This window comes from Pseudophryne corroboree, chromosome 2, assembly GCF_028390025.1.
Source record: "Pseudophryne corroboree isolate aPseCor3 chromosome 2, aPseCor3.hap2, whole genome shotgun sequence".
Lineage (NCBI taxonomy): Eukaryota > Metazoa > Chordata > Amphibia > Anura > Myobatrachidae > Pseudophryne > Pseudophryne corroboree.
In genome coordinates, this window is record NC_086445.1 from 625,900,249 (window position 1) to 625,919,215 (window position 18,967).

General features: G+C 43.5%; 1 long non-coding RNA gene and 1 pseudogene across 1 annotated transcript in view; both read left to right on the forward strand.

The window, feature by feature from the left end:
* Positions 1-18,967, forward strand: part of LOC135051032 (uncharacterized) — a 145,717-nt gene that overhangs the window by 17,747 nt on the left and 109,003 nt on the right. The gene's annotated exons all lie outside the window — the stretch shown is intronic.
* LOC135052533 (5S ribosomal RNA) lies at positions 3,383-3,501 on the forward strand (annotated as a pseudogene).

Consider the following 18,967-nt stretch of genomic DNA (forward strand, 5'->3'; position numbering starts at 1 on the left):
AAAAGTATTAAAATCTTCCAGTGTACCATTCCAGATCATCAGGATATCATCAATGTACCGCTTATAAAATACAATAAAATTCTTAAAGGGGTGATCGTTATAAATGTGAGTTTCTTCCCATCTTCCCATAAATAAATTTGCGAAGCTTGGCGCAAAAATCGTCCCCATAGCGGTTCCGCACCTCTGTAGATAAAAATTGTCCAAAAATTTAAAATAATTGTGGGTTAAAATGAAGAACATGATATCACAGATGAATTGTCTATGGGAGTCAGTCAGGGAAGGGTCCTTGTCTAGATATTCTTTACATGCTGCTACGCCCTTTGAGTGTTCGATACATGTATAAAGTGCTTGTACGTCGATTGTTACCCACAAATAAGTGGATTTCCATTCGATGTCTTTAACCAAATTGAGTACTGCGGTTGTATCCTTAAGATATGATGATAGCTGGTTCACATATTTCCTGAGAAAGACGTCTGCATATTCTGAAAGATTCGAAGTAAGAGAATCAATTCCGGCAACTATCGGTCTACCTGGTGGATTTGTGATTGATTTATGGATTTTTGGTAGGAAGTAAAATATTGGGGTAACGGGGTAGGACTGCATTAAAAACTGGTACTCCTCCTTTGTTAAAATGCCGGTGCGTAGTCCATTTAAAAGTAGTGATCTTAGATCCTCCAAAAAAATCTTCTTTTGGATCTTTCTGTAGGAAGACACCCCCAATGAATACAAATTCAGAACAGCAACCAAAAACAGATTCTCAATACTACAAGGAAGAGGATCCCAGAGTGATAATGATTTTTTATCCCCAAGCACAGGCACAAGACCAAAGGACAATATGAAGAACCAGATAAAGGAAGATATCAGACATGCCTCCCCCCTAAAAAGACGCTTCACAGAAGAAGAGGAAGGCGGGGCGGCAGGAGGAAGAGAACTCAAAAAATGGACATTCCAACACCAAAACCACTGACCAAGGACATCTTTAACCTCTCACAACATACTCTCTCACAACCTGAAATTTCCCTACTAAATAAAGGTCTATCATTTGCCCCAACCAGTGGCATGAATAAGTTTGAAACATTCATAGATCTCAACAAGTTCGTACGAAAACTAACCTTGAAACGACATTTCTTGAAGAAAGAAGATGCCATTCTTAGAAATTATGATAATACAACCACCCAATCAAAATCAGGCTTGAAACCACCATCAAAGTACTACCCATTGGAGTCCAAAGGACACCATCTTAGTATCTTCTATGATCTAGTCAAAAAGGACCTCTGTGATACAGAAATAGAACCAATTGTGGAAAAGAATCTCACCAACAAAGAAAGAGAAGCCCTAAAGAAATTACAAAAGAATACCGAGATCATCATCAAACAAGCTGACAAAGGGGGGGGTTTAGTGATCATGGACCGAGAAAAGTATATAACAGAAGCCAAGAGACTACTGGATGATACTAATTCTTACAAAATCCTACAGAAAGATCCAAAAGAAGATTTTTTGGAGGATCTAAGATCACTACTTTTAAATGGACTACGCACCGGCATTTTAACAAAGGAGGAGTACCAGTTTTTAATGCAGTCCTACCCCGTTACCCCAATATTTTACTTCCTACCAAAAATCCATAAATCAATCACAAATCCACCAGGTAGACCGATAGTTGCCGGAATTGATTCTCTTACTTCGAATCTTTCAGAATATGCAGACGTCTTTCTCAGGAAATATGTGAACCAGCTATCATCATATCTTAAGGATACAACCGCAGTACTCAATTTGGTTAAAGACATCGAATGGAAATCCACTTATTTGTGGGTAACAATCGACGTACAAGCACTTTATACATGTATCGAACACTCAAAGGGCGTAGCAGCATGTAAAGAATATCTAGACAAGGACCCTTCCCTGACTGACTCCCATAGACAATTCATCTGTGATATCATGTTCTTCATTTTAACCCACAATTATTTTAAATTTTTGGACAATTTTTATCTACAGAGGTGCGGAACCGCTATGGGGACGATTTTTGCGCCAAGCTTCGCAAATTTATTTATGGGAAGATGGGAAGAAACTCACATTTATAACGATCACCCCTTTAAGAATTTTATTGTATTTTATAAGCGGTACATTGATGATATCCTGATGATCTGGAATGGTACACTGGAAGATTTTAATACTTTTTTTAAAGAATATCTGGCACATAATGACCTGAATCTCACATTCACTTCCAAAGTGGACCGGGTACAAATTGAATTCTTGGACCTCATCCTTGTGGGGAAAGAAAACAGAATAGTCACAAGGAACTACATCAAACCAGTAGACACCAATAGCTATCTGGATTACAGGAGCAATCACCTAAAACAGTGGAAAAATAACATTCCCTATTCCCAGTTTCATAGAATTAGAAGGAATTGTAGCGAAACAGAGGAATGCAACAACCAACTCGAGAAATATAGAAATAGATTTCTGGAAAAGAAATATCCCACCAACATTATCGATAAGGCGGTAAACGAAGCAAGCACCCTGGAGAGAAATGACCTTCTAACATATAAGAACAGGGAACCGAAAAAGGACTCCACTGCTTTTATCACAACTTACAGCAGACACGAGAAAACCATCCGACAATCAATGAAAACCCATTGGAATATTTTACTAATGGACCCGGTTCTAAAAGACATACTACCACCTCAACCTGAAATTATATTCAAAAAGTCCAAAAATTTAAAGGACTTAGTGGCACCAAGCATGCTAAGATCAGTTACAAATAAAAAAGAATCCCTTATCAGGTGTGTAGGTAGTTATAAGTGTGGACATTGTAATATTTGTAAGTACCTACACCCATGCCGGAAGACTTTCTCTGCAACAGGTGATGCAAAAGAATTCAAGATCAAAGAATATATGAATTGCAACTCTACATCTGTCATCTACCTCCTGGAATGTGACTGTGGTAAAAAATACATTGGGAAGACGAAAAGACAGCTGAAACTAAGAATCCAAGAGCACATACGGAATATTAAAAATAAGGTGGAAACACATGCAGTTTCCAAACATTTTTTGTCACACCATAACTCCAATCCAGAGGCCTTAACATACAAAGCCATAGAACACGTAGCACTGGGCGAAAGAAACGGAGACCTGGCGAATCTGTTATCAAGAAGAGAAATGTTTTGGATTTTCCAATTGAAGACGATGCATCCGACTGGTTTCAACGAAAGCTATGAAATTTCCCCATTTCTTTGAGCTCTAAATTCTTTATCTTTGTATACCACCCACCCCCCACCCCTCTCCCCCTAATAAACACAGTGGTGTTTGAGAATGGCGCTATATTCTTCTTATTTCTAGGGTTACCTCAGCTGTGAAAAAACCTCTGGTGAACTGGTGCTAAGTTGACTACAGCCATACCAAAATGGTACGCCCACTCTCGTCCGATCGTGGAAGCTAAGCATTTTATGGGCCTGGCCAGTATCAAGGAGGGTGACCTCCGGAGAAGACTAGGTGCTGTAGAGACATTGTATGCACATGAGGGTTCCTAAACCAGTGAAACAGCTGTAAACCTATTATATCACCACTTATTAATATAACCCTTTAGACACTTTTTTGACCGTCACCATGCTACCACTAAATATGTAGTTGTGTTTAGCACACTTAAACACCTTAATGTAGCACCCACACCTCTAATAAAAGGATGTCCATTTAATGTTGCACTATAACTATTAATTTATCAACACCTCGTATTAACCTCATTAGTCATATGGTCCATTTAATAATATAGAAAATAATATATTTTTGGTCCTAAATAAATCAGTCATGATTATATGTTAACTTCAATCTACTTTCTCCATTTAAATTAAAACTCATCTGGTTATTGATAAATGTGTCATGATTGCATGGTAACGCATATATACTTTTATTTTTTCATATGTTTTCCGGGACAACTAATAATCATTGTGACCCAAAATGAAGAGAGACACACAGAACATTTTTATTGATGAATGAAACATAGAGACCCACTATGAAACAAAACTATCTGTAACACCGTTTGCAGTTCACGTGCGTCTCAACAAACATCCTGGGTACCATCCGTTGAATACAATCCTAAATAGGAAGTGACGTGCGACCTAACAGAAATTTACGAGTCCAGCAAGCTCTGCACAGCACACCTAACTTCCAGGTTCCAACTCGTGACACAATGACGCGGCCGGGACGCGTCACGGTAGTAACGTGACTCCATTCATTCACTATCAAGAACGGAAGCGGGCGCATGCGCAGAGGAGCCCGCCGGCGACTCCGGACATTTGGACGCAAGCGCAGTAGAGCCCGTTGCTCAACCGGAAGTGGGGCGGAAGTACCCACTGCCAGTACAGCATAAACTTATCATTTATACATATTAAAACTACTCGTTTTTTAAATATATGTCATGGACCAGCTCTGTCTAGAAATGTTTACAGTACTCATATATAAATTATTTAAATTTGAAACACACTTAGATCTCTGTTTTCCCTAAACATCACTGTAAGAGGAAGTGATGTCACACATAGTCTCCTAATTGATAGAGGTATAAATACAAGCCCAGTCCCAGCACCGCACTACCCTTGATGAAGTCCTGAAGGACGAAACGCGTTGGGCATTCTATGATCTCTCCCAGATTAACCTCCTGAACCTAAGATAAGCACTTTTTACACATTCATTTTAAATTGATGTGAATCTTGTACTTTTTAGATAACTCTCCACTTTTTTATCTGTTCGTATATTTTTATGTATTTTTATGCAATTTTCTATGAATTTTTTATGCTTAAGCACCCCTTTTTTTACCAAAGGATATCAGTGTTTTTTTATTCATGTAAAATAAATATGCTCTTTTTTATATAAAATAATTTTACGTTCCTTTACTACAGACACCATTGGTCGCCTGTGCCCATATTCTTGGTTTCCATATATATATATATATTATATATATATATATATATATATATATATATATATAGTAAATGTGGGAGCTGTTTGATGTGAAGGGTGCAGTGTAGTCGTGCACTTATCTCTCTCCACCCAATCTCCTATTCAGGCCTCTGCGATGTTGCAATCCTGGAGTGTAGGTCAGATGACTTTCTAGAAAAGAAAAAGAGATGAGGGTTGAAAAACCACACAACAGTAAGCCATGAACAATGAATAGGACCTTTAGTAGGTGAATCAGTTTATCACCATCACTGGCATAATGTAGATGCGTCAGACACCGGGCTGTCACCTATTTTTGCCCATAGCTGAGATGATGATTGCCAGTCAAGCACAACTAACAACCTTAGCCGACCTGCAGGAAATGTACTCATCTGCATCAGAAAGACTATGGGGAAAGACACACCAGGGTACTTGCATGGGCTTTCTCTGGGATCCCCTTCTGTGTGAGGCATGTGCCTAATGTTCCTGTTGGAAAAATGGGGGGTAGGGGTGGCGCCAATTCTCTTTCTGGCACAGGGCACCAAAAAGTCTAGTTATGGCTCTGTATTTTGCTATAGCTATCCAGATGGTGTATGACACCCACCTAGCTTAACTTGTAACAACAATACCTGGGCCCAGAGGCGGATTGGCCATAGGGTTTACAGGGAAGATTCCCGGTGGGCCGACGCACCCGTGGGGCCTGTTTTGTTTGAGGACGTGGTCCTTTTCATAGACATAATGAATAAGAAGCAAAATAATTTGCATATATGAATATTACTGCCACTTAGCCTGTGATTGCAGATGATCTAGTGTATGCTCTGTCTGCCTGCTTGGCTGACATATAAGATTGAGTGAATAGTGATTGGGATACGGTTGGTGTAATAAGCAAGAAAATATATATTTCTAAAGAATTATATAGTTTCCTAAATTCTGAAGGTGTATCATAGAATGTGCTCATAATATTTAATTTTATTTCTTTTTAACTTCCCTCTTGATGCTGGACATGCCCACTATCTGGAAAGTCTTGGGGGGAGGGTGCTGCTGCCATGGCCCATGGCTAGACCTTACACCTCTGGTGCTGCTCATGTGGGGCCACTAGTACAAATTTTTCCAGGGCCGCTTTTTGTTCCCAATCCGCCCCTGCCTGGGCCCTATAAAACTAGCTGGTTCTAATGTAAATAAAGTGCACTACTCCGGCTACTTAACAATACAAAGGTGTTCTGCTATTTCATATGTAAAACACAATAAAGTGGAGAATATGACCAATGAACAAGCACAACAGGAAAACAACAAACTCTAACAATACTCTGCAAAACACTATGACAATAGGGAAGGAGAATAAGGAAGCAGAATATACTTTTATTGTATAGCCTACTACACATATACACAGGCGGGTCTTCTTGTTGGGCTTGTAACACAGAGCCCAGTGCTTTAGATATCTTTTGGGGCCATGCAGCCACAGGACTAGCACCTGATGTGAGGCTCTCTCCTAATCAGTTGTAACTCATATGTAGGGCCTCTTGTCCAATGTACCATGGGCCTAGCACCTGGTAATCAAGGGGCAAAACACTCTGGTCGTCTAAGGTTACAAGTGGTGCCCCACTGAGGCTTTTCCTAATCTAGTCAACATTGCCAGGCACAGAGGGGAACCCCATATGCCAGCCATTCCACATAAGAGAAAGTGCCACACCTACACTGACCAAGCACTGGAACCTCTATTGATGGCTGTTTGTATACATTGGTGTATCTATAATGGGTGCAGTGTGTGCAGGCACATGGGCCCATGGGTCCATGGGGGCCCACACTGCACACCCTGCAGTCATGTTTAATTACTTACTGTACCTCTCCGAAGTTAGGTTTAGGCTGCCGGGGGAGGGTTAGGGTTAGACACCCCCGGGGAGGGTTAGGGTTAGGCCGCAGGGAGCGGTGGTTAGGTTTAGGCACCACCGGGGAGGGTTAGGGTTAGGCTGCAAGGGGGAAGGTTAAAGTTAGGCTGCAGAAGGGAGGGTTAGGTTGTAAGGGGGGAGGGTAAGCATGCTTAACCAACCCCTGTCGGGATTCTGGGAATCAGGATGCCAATGTCGGTCTTATGACTGCCAGCGTCCCATCCACCAGTATTTTCGTATCACACCCTGAACATATATCATAAGCAGTTGTGAAGAGGAGACTTTGATCCAGCACTTCTTATCTTTTATCTCAGAGATTACTATGTACTGTATCAACATGGTAGAAGAATGTCCATAGTCTGACAACCATTTTATTGTTCTGAGTAGCAACTGTGATATGTTTCTTATTGGTTTTATCCTGTAAGTGTCCATTCAGTTATTTTCTAAATATGTTAGTGCATAAGTAAATACACACAAAATAAAAGGCACATAGAGCTGAACTCCGACCTTTTGACCTGTTCTCCATTCCCCTCAACTGGTAGCTCACAGAGTGGAGGTAGAAGTGGAAGGTGTGGGGAGAAACAGTGGTTATTGATACTTAACCCCTCATTAATTAAAGTTAGGAGTAAAACCAGCCAAAAGGGTGATGCTAATTTGCACATCAACAAACCATGGGGTCATTTAGAGTTGATCGCTAGCTGCCGTTGTTTGCAGCGCAGCGATCAGGCTAAAAATCGGCATTTCTGCACATGCCTATGCACCGCAATGCGCACACGTGATGTACGGTTACAAAGCCCATTGTAGTTGTGCACAGTTTCTAGCGAAGTTTTTAGTCGCACTGACGGCCGCAAGATGATTGACATGAAGGGGGCGTTTCTGAGTGTCAACTGACTGTTTTCAGGGAGTGTTTGCAAAAATGCAGGCGTGTCTGAAAAAACGCAGGCGTGGCTGGGCGTTCGCTGGGCGGGTGTATGACGTCAAATCCGGACACGAATAGGCTGAAGTGATCGCAAGCGCTGAGTAGGTTCAGAGCTGCTCAGAAACTGAACAAACTGTTTTTGCAGGTCTCGGCTGCACATGCGTTCGCACTTCTGCTAAGCTAAAATACACTCCCCAGTGGGCAGCGGCATAGCGTTTGCACGGCTGCTAAAACTAGCCAGCGAGCGATCAACTCGGAATGAGGGCCCATGTTCTATGTAAAGAATGTAAATATAATTTCAATCTGTCTATATAGCTTAAAGTTCCCCCCACCCTCCCACACAGTGCAACATGATTATTAGCTGCAGTACAAAATTAGCTTTACTCTAAAATTAGTCTCTTTGTATTCCATTTGAGACATTGGTTGGTCCTTTGTGTTATGCTGCTGAGGGTGAAATGTTTCGATACTCCATCTGTTTAACAGAATAAATTGTTCCAATATTTTGAACAGATCCATATATGACTGGTCCAGTTATGACCATTATACCAAAACAGTTTAAAAAAACAAAACAATTTTCAAGTAAAGTTTATATAAATAAAATATTAAATGTTTCACCACTTTATAAAATAACAAAAATGTAACTCTTGTTTTCTTCTTTCTTGGCTACTGTAGTCCAAACAGAAACTAAAATCTTAATGGCCACAAAATAAATATATATATATATATATATATAAACTTCCAACGGCGGCACTCCGGACAGGTAAATGAATTTCAAACAGACTGCATATCTTTGGCAACGATATGCAGTCTGTTTGAAATTCATTTACCTGTCCGGAGTGTTGCCGTTGGAAGTTTGTATGAGACACGCCATTCGACATGATCTCTGGAGGGCACCCGGTAAAGTTATAAACTTGTTCTCGTGGAGTGCCAGATTTTGGGATATATATATATATATATATATATATATATATTTATTTATTTATTTTTTAATTAAAAAGTTTCCTTAGGACTGTTTCTTAACGTTCCATGTGTACAGATAATAAACAATAAAAAATAGTTTAGGATAATGTGTAAAGTTTGTGTGTGTGACATCATGCACATGTGAAGCATTTTACATGTACAGCAGGGGTGTCAGAACGTTTTTAGTTTGGGAGGGTAAGATTATATTTAGAGATGTGCGGCTGGCACTTTTTGTGTTTTGTGTTTTGGTTCTAATTCCACTTTCGTGTTTTGGTTTTGGCTTGGTTTTGCCAAAACCATCCTTTTCGTGTTTTGGTTTTGGTTTTGGATGATTTTTGAAAAAAAACATAAAAAACAGCTAAAATCACATAATTTGGGGGTAATTTTGATCCCTCGGTATTATTAACCTCAATAACATTAATTTCCACTAATTTCCAGTCTATTCTGAACACCTCACACCTCACAATATTGTTTTTAGGACTAAAAGTTGCACCGAGGTCGCTGTATGACTAAGCTAAGCGACACAAGTGTGCGCACAAACACCTGGCCCATCTAGGAGTGGCCCTGCAGTGTCAGACTGGAGGGCAGATATTTAAAAAAAGGCCCCAAACAGCACATGATGTAAAGAAGCAAAAGAGGCGCACCGAGGTTGCTGTATGACTAAGCCAAGCGACACAATTGTGCAGCACAAACGCCTGGCCCATCTAGGAGTGTCAGACAGGAAGCCGCTTTTCAAAAACTAAACCAAAACAGCACCTCATGCAAAGATGTAGGAGAGGTGCAATGAGGTAGCTGTATGACTAAGCCAAGCGACACAAACAATTGACCCATCTAGGAGTGGCACTGCAGTGGCAGACAGGAGGGCAGATATAAAAAAAAGGCCCCAAACAGCACCTCATGCAAAGATGTAGAAGAGGTGCAATGAGGTAGGTGTATGACTAAGCCAAGCGACACAAACAATTCTCATTGGAATCATACAGCAATATCACTGGAATTATACGGCAATATCACTGAAATTATATGGCAGTACCACTGGACATATACGGCAGTATCACTGGAATTATATGGCAGTACCACTGGACATATACAGAAGTGTCAGACAGGATATTTAAAAAAATAGTCCCCAAACAGCACAGAAGAAAAAGAGGTACAAGATAGAATTGTCCTTGGGCCCTCCCACCCACCCTTATGTTGTATAAACAGGACATGCACACTTTAACAAACCAAGAATTTCAGCAACAGGGTCTGTCACACGACTGTGGCTGAAATTACTGGTTTGTTTAGGCCCCCACCAAAAAAGAAGCAATCAATCTCTCCTTGCACAAACTGGCTCTACAGAGGCAAGATGTCCACCTCATCCTACGATTCCTCACCCCTTTCACTGTGTACATCCCCCTCCTCACAGAGTATTAATTCGGCCCCACTGGAATCCACCATCAAAGGTCCCTGTGTACTTTCCGGAGACAGTTGCTGGTCAAGGTCTTCCCGGAGGAATTTATAATTCATTTTGATGAACATCATCTTCTCCACATTTTGTGGAAGTAACCTCCTACGCCGATCGCTGATAAGGTTACCGGCTGCATTAAACACTCTTTCTGAGTACACACTGGACGGGGGGCAACTTAGGTAAAATAAAGCCAGTTTGTGCAATGGCATCCAAATTGCCTCTTTTTCCTGCCATTCTGACATGCCTACTTGGATGCTGTCACTCATATAATCCTCCACCATTCTTTCAATGGTGACAGAATCATATGCAGTCACAGTAGACATGTCAGTAATCGTTGGCAGGTCCTTCAGTCCGGACCAGATGTCAGCTTTCGCTCCTGACTGCCCTGCAACACCGCCAGCGGGTGGGCTAGGAAATCTTATCCTTTTCCTTGCAACCCCAGAGGCGGGAGAAATTGAAGGAGAAGCTGTTGACGGGTCACATTCCGCTTGAGTTGACAATTTACTCACCAGCAGGTCATTGTACCTCTGCAGACTTGTGTCTGCTGGAAAGAGAGATACAACGTAGGCTTTAAACTTAGGATCGAGCATGGTGGCCAAAATGTAGTGCTCTGATTTCAACAGATTGACCACCCTTGAATCCTGGCAAAGCGAATGAAGGGCTCCATCCACAAGTCCCACATACTAAACGGAATCGCTCCGTCTTAGCCCCTCCTTCAATTTCTCCAGCTGCTTCTGCAAAAGCCTGATGAGGGGAATGACCTGACTCAAGCTGGCAGTGTCTGAACTGACTTCACGTGTGGCAAGTTCAAAGGGTTGAAGAACCTTGCACAAGACGGAAATCATTCTCCACTGCACTTGAGTCAGGTGCAACTGCATTCCCCCTCCTTTGCCTATATCATAGGTGGATGTATAGGCTTTAATGGCCTTTTGCTGCTCCTCCATCCTCTGAAGAATATAGAGGGTTGAATTCCACTTCGTTACCACCTCTTGCTTCAGTTGATGGCAGGGCAGGTTCAGGAGTGTTTGCTGGTGCTCCAGTCTTCGGCACACAGTGGCAGAATATCAAAAGTGGCCCACAATTTTTCGGGCCACCGACAGCACTTTACACCCCTGTCATTTTTAAAAAAAATTCTGCACCACCAAATTAATTGTATGTTCAAAACATGGGACGTGCTCGAATTCACCCAGTTGTAATGCACGCATAATATAGGTGGCGTTGTCCGATATCACAAATCCTCAGGAGAGTCAAAGTGGGGTAAGCCAATGCAAGATGATGTCCCTCAGTTTCCGTAAGAGGTTGTCAGCTGTGTGCCTCTTACGGAAAGCGGTGATACAAAGCGTATCCTGCCTAGAAACGAGTTTGGATTTGTGAGATGCTGCTACTGGTGCTGCTGTTGCTGTTGTTGCTGCAGAAGGCAATACATCTACCCTGTCAGCAGTGGGACGCGTCGGCTCCCGGCCATTGCTAGGCAACGGGTCCGGCGCGCCACTTCTGCCTCTGGTTCCCCAGCTGGTTGCATGGCAACCTGGGACGCCAGGCGGCCACCCTGCACAGCGGTCCCGGCGGTTGCTAAGCGACCGGGGCACTGTGCGCCGCATGCCCAGAAGCAGCTGGCGCAATCAAGACCCGGGGGCTGGGCTGCCTGATTGGTCTGTCAGGCCTTTTAAGGGAGTCAGACCAAGGCTGCCCCGCTGGTTATAGCTTCTTGTGGAGCTGCTTCCTGCCCTGGAGTGTTCCTATCCTGTGATCCTGTGATCCAGTAGTCCTGAGTCCTGGTGTCCGGAGCCTGTTATTTGGAATCTGTCCAGCTTTCCAGTCCTGTGTGCCAGTGTCTGTGGCTTTGGGGTTCCTGTTCACCTGAGTGCACCTATACCAGTGTTGTGAGTAGCGGCTTTGCCGCACCTTACGGCCTTGGCCGTATTATTCTCTCTATTTTGCTTTGGCGTTTTCTGTGGAGGTTTCCACCATCGCTGTCCTCGCCGAAATACGACGGTGTCGTGTTTGGCATCTGGACAGCGTCGCTCTTGTTACTGTTTGTCTTGGCGGCCGCGCCGCACATACATTTGTTGTAGTGTTTAGTAGTTTCCCCTTTCTCTGTGTTTATGTTTAGTTAGAGGTTCCCCTTGTTCTCTCCCCATCTCGGTTTACGGTGGGGCATCGGAGTTGGGCAGACCTAATCCGCCCTTCAAACGCGGCTGCCGTGGGCTCAAGAAAACATAGTCTCGCAGGCGTAGACCGACCACGTGGGGGAGACAACGGAGTCAGGGTTTCCATAGGGGTTGCTGCTAAACTAAACTAACTGCCGCATCATGTTCCTGTACTTGGAGCTTATACACCCTGTCTTTTGAGTACCAAGTACAGTGAACGTAACATACCCAATGGGCTGTCACAGTCATATAGTCCTTAGTCTGCCCTGTTCCACTTGTCCACATGTCTGTGGTTAAGTGGACACTGGATGCAACCGCATTTTTTAGGACACTGTACATTCTCTGTATCGCCTGCCTAGTGAAATGGAATCTAGATAGGATTTGGTATCGGGGACACAATACCTCCATCAATTGTCTAAATCCCACTGCACTAATGGCGGATACCGGACACACGTCTAACACCAACATAGTTGTCAAGGCCTCAGTTATCCGCTTTGCAACAGGATGACTGCTAACATATTTCATCTTCCTGACAAAGGACTGTTGGACAGTCAATTGCTTACTGGAAATAGTACAAGTGGTCTTCCGACTTCCCCTCTGGGATGACGATCGACTCCCAGCAGCAACAACAGCAGTGGCAGCAACAGCAGCAGGCATACCACTCAAGGATCCTTTGGAGGAATCCCGGTTAGGAAAGGACTCCTCAGTCTTGCCAGTGGCATGGCCTGTAGAACTACTGGCATTCCTGACTGAGGAGGAAGTTGACGTTGAGGGAGTTGGTAGTGTGGCTTGTAGGAGCTTGGGTTCAAGAGGAAGAAGGGATTTAGGTGTCAGTGGACTGCTTACGCTCTTACCCAAAGTTTCACAACTTGACACTGACTTCTGATGAATGTGCTGCAGGTGACGTATAAGGGAGGATGTTCCTAGGTGGTTAACATCCTTACCACTACTTATTACAGATTGACAGAGGAAATACATGGCTTGACACCTGTTGTCCGGATTTGTGGACAAATAATTCCACACCGAAGAGGTGGCTTTTTTTTGTATTTTGCCCAGGCATCACAATGGGCTTCTTCATCCCATGGACAACAGGTGTCTCCCCTGGTGCCTCATTTAAACAAACCACATCACCATCAGAATCCTCATCGTCAAATTCCTCCTCAGCGCCAGCAACACCCATATCCTCATCCTGGTGTACTTCAACAGTGACATCTTCAATTTGAATATCAGAAACAGGACTGGGGTGCTCCTTCCAGCACATGCAGGGGGCGTGCAAATGGTGGAAGGAGCCACCTCTTCCCGTCCAGTGTTGGGAAGGTCAGGCATCGCAACCGCCGACATACTTGGACTCTCCTAGGGGATTTGTGATACCATCTTAGAACAGTTATTTGCTGTGCTTTTTCCAGCTTAATGCTTATCATTTTTCTAGCGGGAGGATGAGGGATTCCATCATCATGTGAAGCTGAACCACTAGTCATGAACATAGACCAGGGCCTTAGCTATTCCTTGCCACTCCTTGTGGTAAATGGCATGTTGGCAAGTTTATGTATCTCCTCAGACCATTTAAATTTATTTTTTTGGGTCTTTTTACTGACCTTTGGCTTTTTGGATTTTACATGCCCTCTACTATCACATTGGGAATCGGCCTTGGCAGATGACGTTGATGGCATTTCATCGTCTATGTCATGACTAGTGGGAGCAGCTTCAGCACTAGGAGGAAGTGGTTCTTGATCTTTCCCTATTTTATCCTCCAAATTTGTGTCTCCATTATTTTTCTGGAGTTTTATAACACAATATGCGGCACAGGAGAGCGTACCTCTACACCACACAAACCCTGTAAAAATTATTTTGATTAAATATTAATAACTCCTTTATTTGGAGTAAATAATATACAGCACAGGACAGCACCACTGAACTTAAATGGCAGCACCACTGGAATTCCCCATTAGGCACGCGAGGCACGTGCCTGGAGACGGCACTTGTTTGGGGGCAGCATTTGGATGCTTGTGTTGGTACTTTCAGTCCTAAATGTACCAGTATCTGTAAAATATTTCCATTGCACTGTACCATATACCATCTTGATTGGAGTTTAAATGGGTAGGACATGCACATACTGCCCCTGTAAGCTGTCCTACCTAGTACATATGTATACATACAGTGATTAAAAATAAAATGTCATAGTGGCTTTTTTTGTTATTCTATTAAATTAGTTATGATCAAATGAGAGTATATGACCAATAAATGAAAATAATAAAACTACGCAAGGGTGGGGAAGGAGGGTGGGCAGAGGGCGCCCACACCCCTAAATCTGCCCCTGGGGGTAGGGTTAACATACTTACCTGACTCCTGTTTGGATTCTAACCATCGGGATGTCACGGTCAGTATTCTGACCGCCGCCATCCCAAACGCCAGCATATCATTCCCAACCCGTAAGCACGGGGCAGGGGTTCAGCAGGTAGATGAAAGGGAGATGTGTGGGGGCAACCTCCACTCCAAACATCAGACAGAGCACCACCATCAGCAAGTTCTTGCACATGCTACCCGGAACTGCAAGCAGTTCCCCGTATCCCGGCTTCCCCATGGCGATCTTCCACAGAGACAGACATATCTCCAGCAAGGACACCAACAGCAGTACCAAGCTCTCACTGAACTGCTGCTCTGCAGGACGGAAGGACGCGCACTCCAGTCCCATATTGCTGGTCAGGCTGGGGTCCACCCCTCCTTACAGCCAGTCCGAGTAGCGGGCCATGCATTCCTTGGTCAACAGCACTACTCCACTCCACTGCCTCCTTCCTGGCGGAACATAAAATGAGCTGCCCGGGTGTCTCAAGTCAGTCAAGCTGGGAGGGGGGAGCATCCCGTGCGGCGCTGCCAGAGAAGAGAATGAGAAGGATACAGTGATTTCCACACCGTTTATCCAGTAGATATCCAGTGCTCCCAGTGCTGGAATGAGCGGGCTCAGAAACTAGTACACAAGTGTGGCAGCAGTATTTAACCTAGCCGCCCGCTGCTCTTCTGCCCCAGTATCGGCGCCTCTCTCATGTTTGGGGGGAGCAAGCTGCCCCCCCTATTCCGATGCCCCTGATGTACTGTACACCTGAATACTGTAAAATTGCCTTTCAATTAAGCACAGCCTTTTGGGCCAGAAATGCTACTTTAAAAACTTTGTAATGCTAAAAAAAAAAAAAGCAACAACAACAAAGTATATGAAAAGGAATATATGTTATTGTTGTATTTTTAAACACCAGTGAGCAAGTCTGAGGCACCTGAACAATTCAGCGTTCTTGTGACAGACCCATGCTATGTAACGATATATCATGCCTGCGCACACCCCTCATGATCCGCCTTACGAAGGCACAATTTATTGTTATAGTATCAATGTTAGCGAACTGCGTTGTACAAAGCATTGTCTTATCTGTACAGCACATCATATGGGAAGATGCGACCACACAATTCATCAAATGATGAATTGGGCAAACACACTATATGATGGATTGCAAGATTGGCCAGTATATCTTATAGTGTGTGTACCCAGCTTTACACATCTGAATGACTGAATTCAGCTGTTCACTATGTTTTTGTCCTAATTTCCTTGTATTTGTTATTTAAAGTGAAATTTTGCTTAAAAAAAACAACCCCATTTTTTAAATTTCATATATCTTCTCTTTTATGAATTGCACTCATATGTATAGGATAATGATATGCTTGTCCCCAATATTGATCATAATCCCAGTTCATAGAAGTACTGTGTCACCCTTTCATTTTATAGTATTGTCCCCTCAAACATGAAGGGCTAGTAGTCAAGCTACCACTGGCAGTGATAGTGTAATCCAGTGTAGCCCAATTTCTGTCCACAGGGAACCCTAACAGTGCATGTTTTTCAGGTTTCCTCACAGAATAACAAGTGAAGTAGTTAGTACCTGTGGACCTTATATAATGTGTCAGTTAATAATGAAAACATCTGTGCTGAACCATAGAATATGGAAAACATGCACTGTTGGATTTCCCTGAGGATTTGGGATGAGAAACACTGACGTTATCACTTCATTTAAATACCTTGGCTGCATGCCTGTCTGGTACTGTGATGCTGATATTAGAGTCGTCTCATGTAATAAATAATACATAATATGGCTAAAAGTGCTAGTAGTCAAGGGCTGTAATAAACTGAAGCCTCTAGTTTGAATCCCAATAACCATTGGTAGATTTTACCTATGTGCTGCAGGACTGCAGCCCCCCAGGTAAAGTCTGCCACTCCTCTCAGTGTCAGTGAAGCCAGATGCAGTCCGCACTGACTTCACTGTGACTGGCAGTGACTTCCTATTGGAAGTCACACCTGCCAGTAACAGACACACAAGGCAGTCCCATTCGGAGGTGCTTCCTCCCTCCGGGACTTCCAAAACACGCCTGTAGGAAGCCACTCCCTGCGTTTCACGCAGCACAATCCGGCTTCTATGAGCTGCAGCCGGTGCAGTCCATAGAAGCCAGGGGTTTGCGCATGCACAGTTGCACCACGGCATCTGCGCATGCACTGGTCCCGACACCTGCCAGATCCATTGCGCAGATGCCGAAACCTGGGGCTTCTTGTCTCCTATTCGGGATGGGAGTAGCGATAGCCCCCTGCCTAAAGTAAGTAGGAGCCGCCGCTAATGGACATTACTCTCAAGGTCCCCCTTATCTAACTCAGTGCCAGAGTACCATTTCTGTCTACTTCTAGCTAGAGATGAGCGGGTTCGGTTCCTCGGAATCCGAACCCCCCCCGAACTTCACCCATTTTACACGGGTCCGAGGCAGACTCGGATCCTCCCGCCTTGCTCTGTTAACCCGAGCGCGCCCGAACGTCATCATCCCACTGTCGGATTCTCGCGAGATTCGTATTCTATATAAGGAGCCGCGCATCGCCGCCATTTTTCACTCGTGCTTTGGAGATGATAGTGAGAGGACGTGGCTGGCGTTCTCTCAGTTTCTGTGTTCAGTGTGCTGCAAATATCTGTGCTCAGTGTGCTGCAAATATCTGTGCTCAGTGTGCTGCAAATATCTGTGCTCAGTGTGCTGCAAATATCTACGTTCTCTGCCTGAAAAACGCTCCATATCTGTGCTCAGTGTGCTGCAAATATCTGTGCTCAGTGTGCTTTATTGTGGGGACTGGGGACCACCAGTATTATATAGTAGAAAGACAGTGCAGAGTTTTGCTGACCAGTGACCACCAGTATTATACGTTCTCTGCCTGAAAAACGCTCCATATCTGTGCTGCATTGTAGTATATAGTAGGAGGACAGTGCATAATTTTGCTGACCAGTGACCACCAGTATATAATATATAGCAGTACGGTACAGTAGGCCACTGCTTTACCTACCTCTGTGTCGTTAAGTATACTATCCATCCATACCTGTGGTGCATTTTAGTTGTTGTGCGCAGTAGTAGGAGGACAGTGCATAATTTTGCTGACCACCAGTACATAATATATAGCAGAACGGTACAGTAGGCCACTGCTCTACCTACCTCTGTGTCGTCAAGTATACTATCCATTCATACCTGTGGTGCATTTAAGTTGTGCGCAGTATTTATATAGTAGTAGGACAGTGCATCATTTTGCTGACCACCAGTATATAATATATAGCAGTACGGTACAGTAGGCCACTGCTCTACCTACCTCTGTGTCGTCAAGTATACTATCCATCCATACCAGTGGTGCATTTTAGTTGTTGTGCGCAGTAGTAGGAAGACAGTGCATAATTTTGCTGACCACCAGTATATAATATATAGCAGTACGGTACAGTAGGCCACTGCTCTACCTACCTCTGTGTCGTCAAGTATACTATCCATCCATACCTGTTGTGCATTTAAGTTGTGCACAGTATATATATAGCAGTAGGACAGTGCATAATTTTGCTGACCACCAGTATATAATATATAGCAGTATGGTACAGTAGGCCACTGCTCTACCCACCTCTGTGTCGTCAAGTATACTATCCATTCATACCTGTGGTGCATTTAAGTTGTGCACAGTATATATATAGTAGTAGGACAGTGCATCATTTTGCTGACCACCAGTATATAATATATAGCAGTACGGTACAGTAGGCCACTGCTCTACGTAAAATGGAAAAAGCTATGCGCTCAGGTGGGTAGCACTGCACTTGGTTGTCAGCAGCCTCTTGAAAAAGGGAATTGCCAATCCCTTAAAACAAAACCAATAAAACAATTAACAAGTGGCGCTGGACAACCAGAGTAAATTAAAACATTTATTTTCTTAAATGCATGTAAAAATTACAACAACCTCCCGGGGGTAATAAATCTTAAAACATCACAATGTCTGGATTAACACTGAATGAGCCTAATTAATAGCATATAATTAATTTGTAAATAACACCTGGAAGGTAAACAGCCTTTTATGGGTTATGTATATGCACACTAATATTACTAATTGATAGAACAAAAGTCACTAGCAACTGTTTTCTATTAGCCAATTGCAAAAATGTAAGTTCATGACAGTGGGTAGCTATTGCAGAAAAAAGACACGTGTATATTAATAGCTGTGTGCACACAGTTACCACTGGGCAGGAGCTCCTACGGTCTCTGCTCCCTGGTGCTGTCCCACAGTCCGGATGGAGACACTCACCAGAGCCTCAGTGGACAATCTGGAAGCCGTGCCGTGCGGGGTATCTCAATGCGCCGTCCT